Here is an 11228-nt window from a genome sequence, read left to right as displayed (position 1 = left end):
CCTCAAGAATACGACGATATCGTACCGATGCACCCTCAAGAAAATGCTAGTATCAAACATCTCTATGAATAAAGTTTAGAAATGTATGTAATGAGAACCTCATCATTATAACTTGATTTACAATTTCTCTTACATTTGTGTATATATTCCATAATGTTCACCTCTAACGGTTTGCATTATTCTTTGATAATACCACAACTACTCAAACTATCTTGAAGAGTTGAACAATACCTTTTGTATAATTGTATGTTATCAATATGATGTATAAATTAACATAGATTATTTGATAACTCCTTGTCTTTAGGGCATACTTTAATAATCTCCCACTTGCACTAAAAAATAATCAAAGCCAATCATCATGGTATCCAATACTGAACTCTTTATGATGATGATCATGTCCTTGCTAGGTCAAACGACTTTGTTAGAGGATCAACCTTGTTATCCTCAATGGGTATTTGTTTTGTCTTTATATTATATAAATAAGTCATTTATTAGTAATGCTCCAATATAGAATTTTGGATCGTACATGAGACCCTGGTTCTTTTAAAATGGCTTTATTGTTTGTCTAACTCGTTAGATCAATAATACTTAAGCACCATATCTTATGCTTGAAAAAGAATAATAAAGATTCAAATATATCTCATATATCCTTAAATATAATGATAAATATTAACCTTAAGTTGTAAGAATTATGACCTTTTAGAATTCTTTCCAAGATTCATACTTTCCATTAAATTGAATTGAATCTATCTTGCGAATTTATTCTATATGATTCATAATGAACATCTAGAATATTATGTACATAACATGATATATGTACATAATAGAATATTATGCTTGGCATAAATCATTCTATCAATAACATTTTTCTCAATGAGTGTTTATGACACATATCTTTAGAAATATATATGCCAAGGATCTTTGTTTGATTCTTCCACGTTAAACATTTTAACACATATGTCTATGTACACGAAGTTCAGAACATTCATGCAGTTTGAAGCAACTATCTCTATAGATCTCAATCTTAGAAAGTAAACTGTATGTTCTAACTCTTTCTAGATTTATAAGTCATGTTACATGTTTTCATGCCCGATTGTTTACATTTTTTATGCATGATTATCCCGTTTTATGCTAGAATCACCTGTCTTTTGTTTCCTTTCTCATTTCAGGTCATTTTCGAAGGACATCATCAGTAATCGAGGGACATGCATGTGATTACAGACCAAAATCCATCAGATTGGGCGAGGAGTAGCACCTAGAGGGTTGAGCACGGCCTGGACTCCGGCCGTGCTAAATTACTAAGAGGCTATCCCCAATTGTGCCATTTCAGCACGACTTCCGTAGCCACCACGGCCTCCGGCCGCGACTGTGGTGGATCGGCCTGAGCTTGGGCACGGCCTGGAAGGAGTCGGCCTGTGGGACTCCACAGTTCGGCCTGGCTGGACTCGGCCGTCTTGAATCATCACAGCCTGGACTCTGACCATGCTGAATCAACTATATAGGCGATTTTGAATTCTTTTTGAAGGGGGATGATTTTTGGACTCAATTCCAAGACACACACTTAATCAATTATTTCCTATACCTCAATTGTAGACCTTGAGAGATCAAAATTCATCAATTGAAGGGGGGATTTCACTTGTTCCAACATCGAATTGAAGATCAAGACAAACTTTGGGAGCATTCAAGAGGCAACTAGGGTTTGAGATTTCAAATTTTGCAATTTTAGGGTTTCTCATTCAGCTTGAAAGAGAAGGGTGTACATGCCTTTAATTTATTTTTCCTTATTTTGTTCCCTAATTGCTTTAACCATAAACATGAGTAGCTAGATCTTTTGAATCCATTAGGGTTCACCTTTGTTGATGGATTATGCTTAATTGTTAGTTTTTATAATTGTCATTCTTGCAATCTTCTTGCTATTCAGTAATAAAAGTTTGATTCAGTTAATTTTAGACGTTGGATTAATTGTTTATTAGGTTGTTTCTTGACATTGAGAAATGCTTGTTACAACTGGACATTGAATAGTAAGAACTGGTAGTTAACACTTAGAGATAAGGTTGATTTACTCACCGGATTAAGAACTAATAACTCTTAATAGTTTTAAATCATACTTAATGCTAATCTGTAGTAATCCGATAGGATGAGATTCCATTAGGTTAGTGCAGGTTTAGGAATCCGGTAAGCTCGAGAGAGAGGAACCGGGATTCAATTCAGGATTTAGGCACGGGTAAGCAAGATCGGCAATCCATAAAATCCATCTTTAGAATTCCATCACTTAGGCTCCCTTTTGGGTTTGTTTCTCTCTTTGCAATTGTCTTTTGATTATCCATTGTTCTTCATTTACTTATTTGCACTCATAACCATTAGCTGGTACGTTAGAACTTTCACACCCTATTTCAGACTAGATAACATAGCAAATAGTAGTAACTCTAGGTTCACCCGATCTCCAAGGATATGACCTTGATACTCACTAGTGCTAGGCTGCATCGATAGGTTCACTGCCTTAGGTTTAGGTTGCATAAAGAGCCCATCAAGTTTTTGGCACCGTTACCGAGGAATAGTAACGGTGAACTAGAGTGAATTATTTTTGTGTTAATTTAGTCATTATTTGTTTATTCATTTATTCTTTATTTTTATTATCATTTATTGTTATATTTTTTTTTTGGGATTGATTGGTGGTTGTTTGGTTGTCGGTTTCAGGTAGTATATGACCAAGAGCTCTAACCCTGATCCAATAGTACCCTTATCTGACCCGGAGCGCTCTCTCAGATTATTGAGATGACGTTTGCAGGCAGTTGAGGAGGAGGACAGAGTTACGGTTCAGGTTCAAGGAACTGACGCGATGGAGAACCTCAACCCCTAGGCCGATGATGATCAAAGGACTATGTACGATTTTGCTCGACCCTCTTTAGATGGGACGAAAACGAGTATAGTCAGACCTGCTATAGCGGCCAACAATTTTGAGATAAAGGCCAATGTTATCCAGATGATAAGTATTTTCTTCCTGCTAAAACTGCTAAACTTAGAAATGACATATCTTCTTTTGTGCAGTTTGATGATGAAAGCATGTATGATGCATGGGAGAGATTTAAAGATCTTTTGAGATCTGCCCACATCACGGATTGCCGGTGTGGATGCAGTTCAGACCTTCTACGTGGGTTGAACCTTGCAACGAGATGGTGGATCTTTGCGGTGGGGGCGCTAAGCGATGAGCCCGGCGGGGCTCGAACTTGATAGAGGAAATGGCCATGAACAACTATCGTTGGCAATCCTCTAGGAGCCGACCAGGAAGACAGGGAGTGGTCAACCAAGTGGACTCTACAGTAGCCTTGGCGAGCTCAAGTGGAGCTTCTAACCAAGAAGATCGACCAACTCTAGATCTTGAGTTCATGCGGTGAGCGTTGGCTGCGAGTTTTGTGGTGGCCCGTATTACGGTCGTCGCGGGAAGTATGTTTGCTTCATCTTCTACTAGTTTTCCATCTAATTCTGCTATATCTTCTGATGTTGAACAGGTTGATTATATGGGGAATGCCCCAAGGCAGCAGAATAACCCTTATAGCAATACATACAACCCTGGATGGCGCAATCATCCCAATTTCAGTTGGAGGAACAATAATGCCCAGAGTCTGCCAGGTTTTCAAAGACTTCATCAACAGCCACAGCAACAACCAGATGGGCCTGCACAAGCTCCTCCTCCACAAGAAAAGAAGTCAAATTTAGAGGAGCTTATGATGAAGTTTGTGACGTCTACGGAAACAAGATTGCAGCAGACTGATAGTGCACTTAGGAATCAGCAGGCCTCGATTCAGAACTTGGAGACTCAAATTGGCCAAATTTCTAAGATGCTTTCAGAGAGACCTCCAGGATCGCTCCCTAGCACTACAGAGTCAAACCCGAGGGAGCATTGCAAGGCTATCACCTTGTGTTCAGGTAAGAAATTGGTAGTTCTTCGCCTTTAGGCCGATAAGGATAATACAATCGTGCGGTCGAGCCGGCCTAAGGAAGGACCGGACCTTGAGGTGGTAGAGAATGAGAGAATGAAAGAATACAGGCAAAGAGCCTGTGGGAGCATCGGCCCCCGGTTCCATATCCCTGCAAGGTTGAGGCGGGATAAGGTGGACAAGCAATCTGAGTAAGTTTCTTGACTTATTTAAGCGGCCTAAAAATTAACTTACCTTTTGTTGAGGCAATTTCACGGTCAAGAAGTCGCCAAGTTTTTAAAGGAGATTTTGAGCAACAAGAGGAAGTTGGAGGATCTTGGTCAGGTGGTGCTTAATAAGGAGTGTTCAGCTATTCTCCAGAACAAACTGCCACTCAAGCGACGAGATCCAGGGAGTTTTACTATCCCTTGTATGATTGGTGATTTATCAATTAGTGGTGCATTGGCTGATTTAGGAGCTAGCATTAACTTAATGCCCACTGGTTTATTTGCCAAATTAGGGTTGCATGAACCTAAGCCTACTAGGATGAGTGTTCAGTTAGCAGATAGAACTATTAAAATTCCTAGAGGTATTGTTGAAGATGTACTTGTAAAGGTAGATAAATTTATCTTTCCTGTGGATTTTGTGGTAATGGATATGGAGGGTGAGAGCACTGTGCCTCTTATCCTGGGTAGGCCTTTCCTAGCTACATCGAGGGCTATTATCGATGTAAGCGATGGAAAGCTTAAGCTTAGAGTTGATGATGAGACCATTACCTTTGACCTAGCCACTTCTATGAGACAGTCACTGGACTATGATAATACTGTATATTCTATTGATGTGATTGATGATGTGGTTGAGTCCCATTTGCAAGAAATTTTATGTTCTGACCCTTTGCAAGTAGCAATAGCTAAGGATGAGGAGGAGTTGTCCAACGAGCAAGTGTTGGAGCAACTCATTTGTTTTATTAAGCCCGAGCCGAGCTTGTCAACTGATCCCTATCTTTTCTTGGCAGTCCGGGGTGCGTAAAGTAAAGACTTCATTCGAGGACCCACCAGTCTTAGAACTGAAGGAGTTACCGAGCCACTTGGTTTATGCCTTCCTGGATGAAGAGAAGCGCTTACCAGTAATCATAGCAGCCGATCTAACTCAAAAAGCCATGCTGTTGGAAGTTCTAAGGAAGTACAAGAAGGCCTTTGCTTTCAATATAGCAGATATCCCGGGCATAAATCCAAGTTTTTGCTCTCATAAGATTTCATTAGAGGACAGTTTCAGGCCGGTTGTTCAGCCTCAAAGATGACTCAATCCGAACATGAAAGAAGTGGTAAAGAAGAAGGTAATTAAACTTCTTGATGCAGGTTTAATATATCCCATTTCTGACAGTTCGTAGGTTAGTCCTGTGCAGGTTGTACCCAAGAAGGGAGGCATCACAGTGGTAAGGAATGAGAAGGATGAGCTGATCCCAACTCGGACGGTAACAGGCTTCCGAGTTTGCATTGATTACCGTAGGCTTAATGATGCAACTCGGAAGGACCATTTCCCTCTTCCTTTTATTGATCAGATGATTGAACGTTTAGCAGGTCACATGTTTTATTGTTTTCTTGATGGCTTTTCAGGTTACTTTTAGATTCCTATTGCACCTGAGGACCAAGAGAAGACTACCTTCACCTGCCCTTATGGGACATTTGCTTATAGACGGATGCCATTCGGACTGCAATGCAAGCTACATTTCGTGGTGCATGATGGCTATTTTTTAGGACATGATTGAGGAGTCTATGGAGTTATTTATGGATGACTTCTCTGTTTTTGGTAATTCTTTCTCTCTTTGTTTGGCAAACCTTGAGCGCATGTTAGCTAGGTGTATTGAGGCTAACTTGGTACTAAACTGGGAAAAATGCCATTTCATGGTGAGAGAGGGGATTGTTTTGGGGCATAAGATCTCTCAGTCGGGATGGAGGTGGATAGAGCTAAGTAGAAGTAATATCTAAGCTACCTCCTCCTAGTTCATTAAGGTTTAGGAGTTTTACGGGCCATGCGAGGGTTTTATAGGAGATTTATTAGAGATTTCTCTAAGATTGCTAGGCCTCTCACTCAATTGTTAGTTAAAGATGTACCTTTTATTTTTGATGATGCATGCTTGGCCGCTTTTGAGTTACTTAAGAAACTTCTTGACCCCAATCATAGTTTCTCCCCGATTGGGGGCCGCCTTTTGAAGCGATGTGCGATGCTAGTGATTATGAAGTTGGAGCTGTGCTTGGACAGGAGGATTGAAAAGAAGTTCCAACCCATTTACTACGCTAGCAAGACTTTGGACGGGAGCCCGGGAACACTACACCACCACAGGGAAGGAGTTATTGGTCACATTGTTTACGCCTTCGACAAGTTTAGATCATACCTCGTTCTCTCCAAAACCATTGTCTTCACGGACCACTCGGCGTTGAGGTACTTATTCCTAAAAAATGATGCAAAACCGAGATTGATTCGGTGGATTCTTTTGTTACAGGAATTTGATGTCGAGATCAAGGATAAGAAGGGCGCGGAGAATCTGGCAGCGGACCATTTATCAAGATTGGAAAATCCTCACTTGGATGCACTTGATGAGACGGCCATAGACGATCGATTTCCCGAAGAACATTTATATGTCACTCTGGTATACACTGATACTCCCTAGTTTTCAGATTACGCTAACTATTTGGTTACTAGGGTTCTACCAAAGGGTATGACTTATCAGCAAAAGAAGAAATTCTTCGCTGATTTGAAATACTATATTTGGGAAGACCCCTTTTTGTTTAAAGTATGTGCAGATTAGGTGATTCGCCGTTGTGTATATGGCGAGGAGACTCTCCAAATATTGAAGCACTGCCATGAGGGACCCACTGGAGGTCATCAAGCAGCAAACCATACAGCGAGGAAGGTGCTAGAGGCAGGATTTTATTGGCCTACGCTCTTCCAAGATGCACGGAAATTTGTTCAGGTTTGTGACCCTTGCCAGCGCGCAGGTAATATCTCTTCTCGTGATGAGATGCCCCAAACTGGTGTGCAAGTCGTTGAGATTTTTGATGTTTGGGGCATCGACTTCATGGGACCCTTTCCCTCTTCGTATGGTAATAAGTACATTCACAGTTCTTTGTTGAATATTTCTCTAAGTGGCCTGAAGCTCAGGCTGTAGCCATTGACGATGCCAGGGTTGTCTGCAGGTTCCTTAAGCGATTGTTTGCTAGGTTTGGCATACCTAGGGCGCTTATTAGTGATAGAGGAACACATTTCTGCAATGCCCAATTAGAGAAAGTACTTAAGCGGTACGGAGTTACTCATCGATTCTCTACTCCCTATCACCCCCAGACTAGTGGGCATGTTGAGGTAACTAATAGGGGTATTAAACGTATTTTAGAGAGAACCGTTAGTACCAGTAGGAAGGACTGGACTCTTAAGTTAGATGATGCATTATGGGCGTTTAGGAATGCTTTTAGGACATCTATAGGTTTTAAGCCCTATCGCTTGTTTATGGAAAGTCATGTCATTTGCCTGTTGAGTTAGAGCATAGGGCACTTTGGGCCCTTAAAACTTGTAACTTTGATATTGATTCTGCAGGGTAAGGAGGCGGCAATGGCGGTGAGTGAGCTAGATGAGTGGTGCCGGTGTCGAAAACTCCTCAACTTACAAAGCAAGGACTAAGAAATGGCATGATCAAAGGATTCGTGAGCCTAAGGAGTTTCAGGTTGGGGATCGAGTGTTGCTTTACAACTCTCGCCTTCTTCTGTTTCCCAGAAAGCTGCAGACTCATTAGTCTAGACCATTTCAGATCGGACAAGTCTTTCCATATGGAGTGGTAGAGTTGCATCATCCAGAGAAGGGAAACTTCAAAGTGAACGGCCATCGGCTAAAGCAATACCATTGTAACTCGTTGGATAGTGAGCAACGAGTTGACCTGGCTTTGTATGCACAAGAAGGGTGATCCGAATGAGTCAAGCTTAAGACTCTGCAAATAAGCACTTCTGTACATTTGACTTGGATTATACTTTTATGTTTTTAATTAGTTGTGATTGTTTCATCATTTTCATTTGACTTTATTATAGTTGCTTAACAGTAATTAGGGTTTTTAATTTTTCGGACTTATATAATCGGAGAGGACGGACTCTTTCGTTTGACCATATCTACTTGTTTTATGATCTAATTACATGCATATATGTGTTAATTACAGGTAGGGGGCAAGGCGACTCGAGATGGCAAAGGAAAGCCTAGAAACACTCCGTTTCACCACGGTTTCCGTGGCCATCACGGGCTAGAACACCAGGCCGTGCTGAGGAGCACGGCCAGAATCAAGCCCGTGTTGAAGGATAAAGAATAATTTTTCACGGCTTCCGAAGGCATCACGGGATAAAACCCCATGTCGTGCTCATTAGCACCGTGCTGGTCAGCACGGCCTTACCCTCACCCGTGCTAAACACGTGCCTGTAAGAAGGGGAGGCCTCCGAAAATTTTGCTTCCCTTTTGTTTTTCTTAGCTCAAAGGTGTTGTTCTTATACCCTTATCTCACCCTTCTCACTTTCCTCAGCGAACTCAGGTAAGTCCCTTCATTTGTTGCCTTATATTTTTTTTTATTATGATTTGACTTCTATTTTATACATATACTCTTGTTAGGACATGCTAGGATATCTTGGTGGCTTTATATTGTAACCATATGACCTTGGTTAGGTTAATTTACATTAGTTGTTGTGTTTGTGGTGTAATCGGTTATGAAAATGATAAGTGTGGGGTTTTGGTGGAAATAAAATGTGCCTACAGCATGCAAAGCATGAATAATGTTTAGACTTAAATTGCAATTGCTGGTTCATGATAAATTAGATTGGTATGTATCGGTTTATTAGTTTATACAAGTTTTCGGTTAGTCGAAGTATAATCATTATGCTGTTGATTCGGTAGATTATTTCTTTCATTAACTTGAATTCTTACAAAAAACTAATAATTCGTTGCATTAGGTGATATGACGGACCGCGATAAATCTCGTAGAAAGCAACTAAAACGCGTTGTTACCAGCAAGCGATCGCGTGGTGAAGGAACGTCTTCCTCCACGGTAGCCAGAACCGGACCAAAGACTTCCACCTCCACCACAACAAATAGTCCAGACTCGGAAAGCACTACTGTGAATCCATCCACACTGGCCGTCATCCATTGTGGACATTCCCTAATGCAGACAATGAAAGTAAATTCCAAGTCATGAGATGGAAGCAAGTGATGGCGGGCCGTTGCATAGACTTCACATCCCTAGAGAGAGTGGGATTGGCTCAAGATATGCACACACTGTTCGACACTCTCTGGTATCACGAGATTCTTTGACATCATTGAGCCAACCTACCGTGAGCTTACGATCGAGTTCCTCAGCACCTTCTTCCTGCGGCAACATATCCTGGCTGGCATCGACTGATGCAATTTATTTCAGGCTTGGGGGAAGGGAGTTCTCGATGTCGGTCCCACAATTTGTCATGCATTTGGGATTATGGACTGAACAAGAAATCTCGGGGGAGGAGTATCAGGGATGTCTCTACATCCACCCAATTTCATATGACGCCATGTGGGACTCATTGGTAATGAGGCCGGAAACATACTACCCAAGGGTGTCTAAGGCCTCTAGCCCACCTAGGACCATCTCCGCTACATTCATACCCTACTAGCTTACACCATTATAGGCCGAGGGGACAATTTTGGGGCAGTCACACAGACTGATTTCTTTATTCTCTGGGCTATGCAACATCAGAAGAAGCTAGACTTAGGATATTTATTGGCTCGCCAAGTCCGTTCATTTATAGTAGACGCCCAGAAGAAGATGCATTGTTTTTTCGGTCCGTATGTGACTAGGTTAGCTAAGAGACTGGATGTATTGGACGACTGTCTCTCGGAACTTTCAAATATTGGTGACATGACACCACTAGGGATCAGATAGATGATCAATATGCAGATGATCACGGCCACTAGACATCCACATGGTATTGAATATAGGCTCGTGAGCACAATAGTCAGGGAAGCTAGAAAGGCAGCGGCTAGAGGAGCCCAACATCCGTCGGCCGGGATCCCGGATGTTAGGATTCCTAACCTAGCTAGAGTGTTTATGCCCTCATCTGGAGCCTCATCCTCTCATTCGGCAGGGCCATCGAGCATTCAAATCAGTGCTATGGCTGACCGTCTAGATCGAGTCTGCGATCTACAACAGCAGCAGTATACTGAGTTTGTGCGGTTTCAAGAAGAAACGAAGGCACAGTTGGGCAGTTTGAACAGTATACTTCAACAGTTCCTGAGTGGTTTAGAAAGACAGGCCACCCAGATAGACTTTATAGTAGTGCAGATTCAAAAGATGGCAGAGGCTGGAGCACAAAATCAGCGGCTCATTGATGATATAGAGTTCGATTTGGCAACATGCTTCACGGACCCTGATCCACCACCGCCACCTTCCTCAAAGAAATTTCCGCCCCAACTTCCGGAAGAGATCCAACTAGTGACGATACACCATCAGCAGACTCCTAGCGAAAAAAAAAATTTGTGATATTTTCCTCTTTCCTTTTTCTTTATTTTTTTTATTTAAATTTATTTTCTTTCAATTTATTATCTCCTTTTACTTTCTTGCTTGTAGCTTGCTTAATTTTATGTTATTTCCTTGCACTTGTCTGTTTATGTTAAGTAGAACACTATGCCTTTTTAATTAAAAAAAAAAATCATCAGCATGATCTTCCATAACCATAATGTGTGAATCATATGCTTCCTCAGTCTTCATCTGTCTAACACTGTGGACAGTGTTATACTAAAATGTGGGGTAGGTACCTACCGATGTTGTGCCTATCTTGAGTTTTGTTTTAATTAAGTAGTTGATGACTTTTTCTCCTTTGAATGGATTCCCTTATAGCTTTTATCGAACCTTGTTGGGAAGAAGGCAATGAATAAATCTCTTAACTACAATCCAGCCAGGTAAAACTGGTATTTTTCCTTAATTCTTCCATATTACTTTATCTTAGATATAGAACCCTGTTAATATTGCTGCTTATTATTGTGATTGACTGTTTAAACTTTAGGTTGAGAATTCATGCAATTTTAACCCACTCAAATGGTGAGATTTTGAGCCAATTGGTGCATCACTATTATGCTCCCTTTTCTTTCATTAGTGAGCATTTTACAGAATCTCTGTTTCTAGAACTTGCTTTACGATATCTGTTGAGATTACATGAATTGTCAATAATCTTGAGATGATTTGGGCACTTAGGATTTACACAATTTGGCCAAAAAGCCTAACCCTGTTTTTCCCTTAGTGAACCAATTTTGAGC

At 41.1% G+C, this 11228-nt stretch overlaps 1 non-coding gene across 1 annotated transcript; it reads right to left on the bottom strand.

Annotated features, from left to right (window-relative positions):
* Nucleotides 1–3015: 3015 nt before the first annotated feature.
* On the bottom strand, nt 3016–3121 carry LOC112535016. The gene has a single exon (XR_003079222.2). It is a non-coding gene; the product is annotated as a small nucleolar RNA R71 (small nucleolar RNA).
* Nucleotides 3122–11228: the final 8107 nt, after the last annotated feature.

The sequence above is a fragment of the Ricinus communis genome, chromosome 4, assembly GCF_019578655.1.
Source record: "Ricinus communis isolate WT05 ecotype wild-type chromosome 4, ASM1957865v1, whole genome shotgun sequence".
Lineage (NCBI taxonomy): Eukaryota > Viridiplantae > Streptophyta > Magnoliopsida > Malpighiales > Euphorbiaceae > Ricinus > Ricinus communis.
This window is presented reverse-complemented; position numbering and strand designations above follow the sequence as displayed.